General features: G+C 42.4%; 1 pseudogene; it reads right to left on the bottom strand.

Annotated features, from left to right (window-relative positions):
• Positions 1-3849: 3849 nt before the first annotated feature.
• On the bottom strand, positions 3850-5343 carry LOC130863205 (zinc finger and SCAN domain-containing protein 21-like; annotated as a pseudogene).
• Between the last annotated feature and the right edge of the window lie 1682 nt (positions 5344-7025).

The raw sequence follows: 7025 nt of genomic DNA, 5'->3' as shown, positions 1-7025 counted from the left end.
TCTTTCTATATTGCCAACTTGAGAAGGCACGAAGCTACTTATGAAAGATCTTTAAACAAGAGCAGTTTTTATTATTACCCCAAACACTTGCAGATGTTATTCAACATCCTTACAGCTGCTACTAAGACCAGAACCAAGACATGGCTCGTGGCAGCCATCCATATGTTTAATGCTCTGCAATAGCAATATTTTGTTTGTATTCTAATAAATAAAGCTTGCCTGGTCATCCTTACAGACCAGGCAGTGATAACACATACCTTTAATCATAGTAGTCACATTAGTTTGCCATAGAAACCTGGTGGTGCATTCCTTTAATCCCAGTGGTACATGCTTTTAATCCCAACCCTAGAGTGGAATATAAAATGGGAGGGGAAAGTTCAAAGATACAGTCTCATTCTGAGATTCCTGGAGGCACAATCACCATTTCGGACTGAGGTAGAAGTAAGAGCCAATGGCCGGCTGTTTTGTTTTTCTGACCTTCAGGTTGAACCCCAATTTCTGTCTCTGAGTTTTTATTATTTGTGCTACACTGTGCCGAGAATCTTCACCTTCTTTTGTCTGCCTTTCTGAACCTCTACAAAGGTGAATGTTTAAAATCATTATCATGGCTGTGATTTCTTAGCAGGTAAAGCACTTGTTGCACAAGTGTGAATCTTAGTTCATATATTGAGAATGCTGTAAAGCCGGAAGATGTGGTGGTGCATATCTCCTGTAACTCCAATGCTTAGTAACGAGAAGGAGAGAGAGAAGAGCCAGTAGATAGGTCAGATGGGCATAATCAGTGACAAGCAAGAGACACCCATCTCAAACAAGGCAAAGGTGAAGTCCAATACTCAAGGTTGTTTTCTGATCTTGCCATGTAGTGCCATGGAACATACCACTTATCACACACACATACAAACACACACATGCTCACACACACAGGCATACACACACACACACACACACACACACACACACATAGACACACTCATTGAGAAAAACCGAGGAGGAGAATGATTCAGAGGTTAAGAGCATTCGCTGTTCCAGCAGGGGTCCCAGGTTTGATGCCCAGCACTAGTATGGCAGCTCAGAACCATCAGTAACTCCAGTCCCAGGTTATTCGACGCCTTTTTTTCTGATCTTTGTGGGCACTGCGTATCTATGTGGTATACACACATACATGTAGGTAAAACACTCAAGTACATAATATGATGACTCAATAGATTTAAAAGGGAAAGTAAATGCCATGGTCCTGTGGAGTTAGTGTTCTGGCAAAGCAGATCTGATTATAAGCTGGGTAAGGGAAGGCATCCTACGTTACTCATCATGTAGTAGAACCTTCAGTTTTTGGTACAGTTCCTGTCGATGATGGTTGAGTGAATAAAAAACAATTTTTAATATGTGTTCAGAACAAAATCATGAAAAGGTACCTTATTTGTTATTTTGATAGAAAGTCGGGACCTTAATATCTGTATAAGTCCTTGTCTTTAAAACATTAAAGCTATCATTTAATTATCATGAAGAATGATTTTGGCAATGAAATTAGGTTCAACTCTTGTGAACTCATCACAATGGGATTCTATCTGCAAAGATTCAGTTTCTAATAGCCTATGCCAGACTGCAGTCACGTACTCTGGTCACAGCCTCTCATCACATACACTACTACCAGACTATAGTCGTGTCCCCTAGTGTCACAAACCCAGCCCCAAAGACAGGAACTCGGCACAGAAACAGTGGTGAAAATATGGGCTGAGCCACACAATTATTTCATTCTGGTAGAGGGTAGTGGCATAGAGGAAAGTTTAGTAAATTATCAGAAGAAAATATTGATTTAATGATACCCATCTTCTAAAAACTTCTATTTTGAGTAATAAATAAAACCACGAACATGTTAGTGCTTAATGCACTACTGTAGCAGTGCTTATTAAGTTCTTATCTCTCCCTATTAATTAATGTTTACTATATAATATAGTAAATAAAGAAAATATATGCCCATATAGTATATATTAAATATATACAAGAATTGTACTCTCATAACCTAAGAAATTATAGATAAACTGAATCACAATAATAATCAATACTTCCTACCTTGTCTAGGAGATTATTCACAAAAAATTTACTTTTATTATTTTTTGTACTTGTGCCAAATAGAAAATATTTTTTTAAAAAGTAACTTTAATTTTATATCTTGGGTTTGAAAGACAGATATTTTCTACATTTATCTTCTTTCATTTTTGGGTGGGAGGTAGAGTCACTTAACCAGTGCTTGAATGCATGCTGTGTAAGCGCTCTATCAGGTCAGCTATGTCCCCAGCTCCCAGGTTTCTTTTTCAAAACCATGAACTGACTGAAATATTGGAAGCATACAGTTCAAGAGAAAACACAAAGTCCACACAATTTTCTGCTTTTATTTGGTTCTGTTTGGATGCTGTGAAGAGCCTATTGTCTCTGCAAAGTGGAGACATATTTGCTTTATAAGAATTCTCATGGGCAGATTCGTTAATTACCCTGAGGCTCGGTTTAACACTATGAATGATGTAAGTGGTTGGTGGACTCATTTGAAGAGGCCTCCACCACTGGCCCATTCATATCTTTAAATGATGCTTTCCTTGGAGAATTAGCAAGGCCATGCTATTTGTGTCTAAGCAACAGAATATAGCAGACCGCTTGGGATTATTGTGCTTCTAGTATGATATGCATTACATACATATGTGGTTTGTTTCCTGCAAGTAAATGTATAGGAGGGGCTATCATACAAGCTGTCGTGAGTAAGTAGGCATACTGCTGAGGATCTGGAGTGGTCCTTGGCTGCACTGGTGGCAACCAGCATGAAACTCAAGCTTTTGTTTTGTGGCTCCAGATAAATGAAATGTTAGGGAAGCAGACAGTGGCCTTTCCATAGCTAAGCCTGTGCTGAGACCACTAGACCTCTAGGTGTAGCCTAGGAAGACTGAAATAGAGAGCCAGCAAAGACGTGCTCAATTTCTGGCCTGTGAATATTAAAGAAAATAAATGTACATTAGCTGAATGATTGACTTTATAGTCAGGTGTAGGCATCAATACTAAATGAATACAGTGTAGACACCATGCATGTCTCAGAACAGCTAATGAAATAACAAACGGATGGGGAACACTCAGTAAAGGGTCTGCCACATGGTAGGCATCAATCATGTCTCATCTCAAGAGTTTCATTTGAATAAATAAAGATCAAGATATAACAAGAATATGGGCCTACATGAAGTTTATGTGTGGCAACACTTAGCTAGTGGCAAGGGCCATCGAAGTGAAACTCAAAAGAAAGTTGGACAAGACAATGAGTAAGACTCACTTCCTGCCAGATTTCTTTTCTTTTCTTTCTTTCTTTCTTTCTTTCTTTCTTTCTTTCTTTCTTTCTTTCTTTCTTTCTTTCTTTCTTTCTTTCTTTCTTGTCTTAAGCCTTAAATCTTAAGGACATTTTTTTTACATGATGCTGTCCATTTATCCTGAAACAGATGTTCAAGGTAGCGCAGTTCTTTACAGACTACAACTGTGGAATATATGTTAAAACAGTTAACAATTTTAGTGTTTGTTTCTTCCTTAACTCTACCGGACACACATCAGTTTAACTATGCAGAAGGCAGTGCCAGCAGAGTTCACTAGGACCTGGAGTGGGAGGAGGGACCCCGCTAGCCCAGGTGAGCACTGTGGGGCTCACTGCCACTCTGCAGACCTCCTGCCTGCCCTATCACTGTGGAGTTCTCCCTCCATGGCACCCCTTGAGGACTAGAGCAAAGTCTACCACCCAACACTGTATCACAGACTGCTTCCTAGCACCCACATTCTAATGGTTACAAGACCAACAACAAAAACGACAGAGAGGACAGACGGTTACGGTACTTCTCCCTCTCCAGTGTGCACTCGCTGGTGTTTGGAAAGATTGGACTTGCTACAGAAGGTTTCCCCACAGTGGTTACACCAGTAGGGCTTTTCGCCAGTATAGATTCTGTTATGCTTATTAAAATTTGAACGATGGTTGAAGGCTTTGTCACACTCCTTACACTTATAGGACTTGTGCAGGCGCTGATGGGAACTGAGACCTGCGGGCTGACTAAAGCTCTTTCCACTCTCGTTACACTGATAGGGCTTCTCCACAGTGTGGATGCAGTAGTGTCGAATGAAGCTGCCCTTCCCACTGAAGGCTTTCCCACAGTCTTTACACTGATAGGGCGCCTCTTCTGTATGCATCATTTGATGTTTAAGGAGGTCGGAGCTCTGCCCAAAGGCTTTCCCACACTTACAGTCATAGGGTCGGTCCTCCGAGTGTGTTCTGCAATGAAGGGTAAGGCTGGAGCTGTGGCTGAAGGCCTTCCCACACTTGGTGCACACAAGGCTTCTCCCCAGTGTGTGTTCTGCGGTGTTAAGGGAGGTTTCAGCTATTGATAAAGGCCTTTCCACACTCTGCACATATGTAATGTTTTTCTCTCCCAGGACAAGTTTAGCAGACGTGGGTTCTGCCACTTTCCTGGAACCTGTGTCTTGCAGAAAAGCTTTTGCTCCCCTCTCCCTTTCCAGATTGTTGGCCCACTGCCTTTCTGACCTTGACCCATACTTACTGGCGGCAATCACGGGAATGATGTCCCTTTTGAGTCCGTCTGCATGAGACTCCTCTTCAAAACTTCTCTGCTCATCTACTGAGTTCTTCTGGGGATTCGATTTCAAACCTTGACGCTTTCTCAGATCCTGAGTGAAGCCCTCCTCCTCCTCCTCCTCCTCCTCCTCCTCCTCCTCCTCCTCCTCCTCCTCCTCCTCCTCCTCCTCCTCCTCCTCCTCCTCCTCAGTCTCTTGGATGTACAGGGCCCCCAAAACTCATATTTGGTTCTAGTATTCACTGGGCTGAGATTGGGAACTGCTTAAGCACTCCACTGCAGTTCCCGAAGTTGACATCTTCTCCCAAGCCTGCTTCTGTTCACTCCGAGGAGATGGGACCTGCAGTCCCGGCTCATTCAGCTCTTGTTTCAGGTCTTCCAGGAGAGTGACGGCCTCCTCTGCACTCTCAGGGCACTGCTGCTGCACCCAGGCCTGGAGCTCTCGGGGCAGGATGGACAGCAACTTCTCCAGCACCAGCAGCTCCAGGATCTGCTCCTTGCCGTGGATCTCGGGCTGCAGCCACTCACAACAGAGCACCTGAAGCTGCCTCAGTGCCTCTCGCAGCCCAGGAGTGTGATGGAACCCAAACTGCTTGAAGCACCGATGGCATGTCCCTAGGCTAGGGCGGCAGTTGGCATTCTCGTCATCCTCTTCAGTTTTACAGGTCGAAGGCCCCATTGGCTCCTGAGGTGGCCCAGGGCCCAGAACTGTGGCCTTGCCCACCACCTTGGTCATCACACAGATTCCAGACACAGCGGGACCTTGGGGACCTGGTGTCTTTGAATTTCTGTTTCTTAAGGGTCACAACTCAAACCGTGACTCAGAACCGCTTCGGAGCCTGGAACCTGCACAGCTGCTGAACAACCGCCCTGAAGGGCTTTTTATATTTAGAAAAAACTGTGGAACCACGTTGTCTCCTGGTGAACTTAAGAGTACCTGCTAATAACGTCTGGGTCTTCAGTGAAATTTGACTCAAATTATTCTTTTGATTTCCTATTTCTGTGTGTGTGTGAAGACCGTGACCATGGATATGAAATAACTTTCAGGAATATTTGAAGCCTTTCATTGCATATACTCATTGTTTCCAGTACTATATTACAACAAGACAATTTAACACAAATATATATTGTATGTTGAGCACATCCCCCCTTACCCCTTCTCTCACTATCTCTAATCCTGTTAGTTGTTTCTTACTTTAGACATTTTTGTCCCTACTTGCATGCCATATTGACCCATACAAAATCTAGGAACCAGACTTGAGATAAGACACAATATTTCTCTGAGTTACTCAATTCATTTAACATGATTATTTGCTTTTGCATCCATTTTTCTGCCAATGATGTAAATTTGTTCTTCTGTGTAGGTGAAAAAATTCATTGTATGTGTGTATCACATGTTTTTATAAACACAACTGTGGCACGAACAATAAAAACCTAGAGACAGATACTGGGGTTCAACCTGAAAACCAGACAAGAAAAGCAGTCAAGCTGCTAGAGAAGAATCTCTACCAAGGCTGAGTGACTGCAGACTAAGCAGATTAAAACTCCCTCTCTTCCCATTTTATATTCTTTCTAGTTCTGGGATTAAAGCCATGACTCCCTAGTATTGGGATTAAAAGTGTAAGGCATCACTGCCTGGATTCGCTTCTGTGTTGATCTTGTGTAGCCCAGGGTGGCCTTGAACTCACAGAGATCCATCTGCCTCTGTCTCCCAAATCCTGGAATTCAAGGTGTGTACTACCACTGCCCGACCTCTAAGTGGCTTAGCTATGCCCTTCTGATCTTTAGGCAAGTTTTATTTATTAAAGCATAAATAAAATATCATTATAGACAACTACTTAATGTCTGTTTAAAATACCAACTTATAATCAGTTTGCCCTTTGCTCAGGCCTTTGCTCTTTTAACAAAGTTTAAAAATCCAGCCACCAATGAAACAGATGTCACTGTCAAAGGAACGTGGATTTCTCACTAGAACACTGATTAGGATAAGAAGCAGGTGGGAAAAAATGTATAGCTCAATAAAAACAATAAAAAAGGATGTTCTAGCAAAGAAAAAAAGAGACAAGAAGCAGGGAGAAGTTTCTGGCTGACACGTGGTTTTGAGTGTCAGAACTTACACCCAAGTCTGTAGAAGGGGTGAGATTCCCCCCACCCCAGCCACTGGAGTGGAGCAGAGGAGCAGGTCAAACCACACTCAGAAGCTTACATATTCATGGCTATGAAAAACAGAGCGGAACCTCCCTGACTTCATTTTAACATTTGCCTGTTCCAAGATCCCAATTCTAACGCCGACTTTGAGTGCTCTGTTTACTTCCTCTGTGTGTAAAATAGAATATCCATTATTAGGAACCATTTCACTATGCTTTGATGATTCTTAAGAACTGAGTAGATTTTATCAAAGGTAGACATCATGTCTTC

Source organism: Chionomys nivalis, chromosome 20 (assembly GCF_950005125.1).
Source record: "Chionomys nivalis chromosome 20, mChiNiv1.1, whole genome shotgun sequence".
In the NCBI taxonomy this organism is placed as follows: Eukaryota; Metazoa; Chordata; class Mammalia; order Rodentia; family Cricetidae; genus Chionomys; species Chionomys nivalis.
The sequence above is the reverse complement of the archived record's forward strand: the minus strand, read 5'-3'. Positions and strand labels throughout refer to the sequence as shown.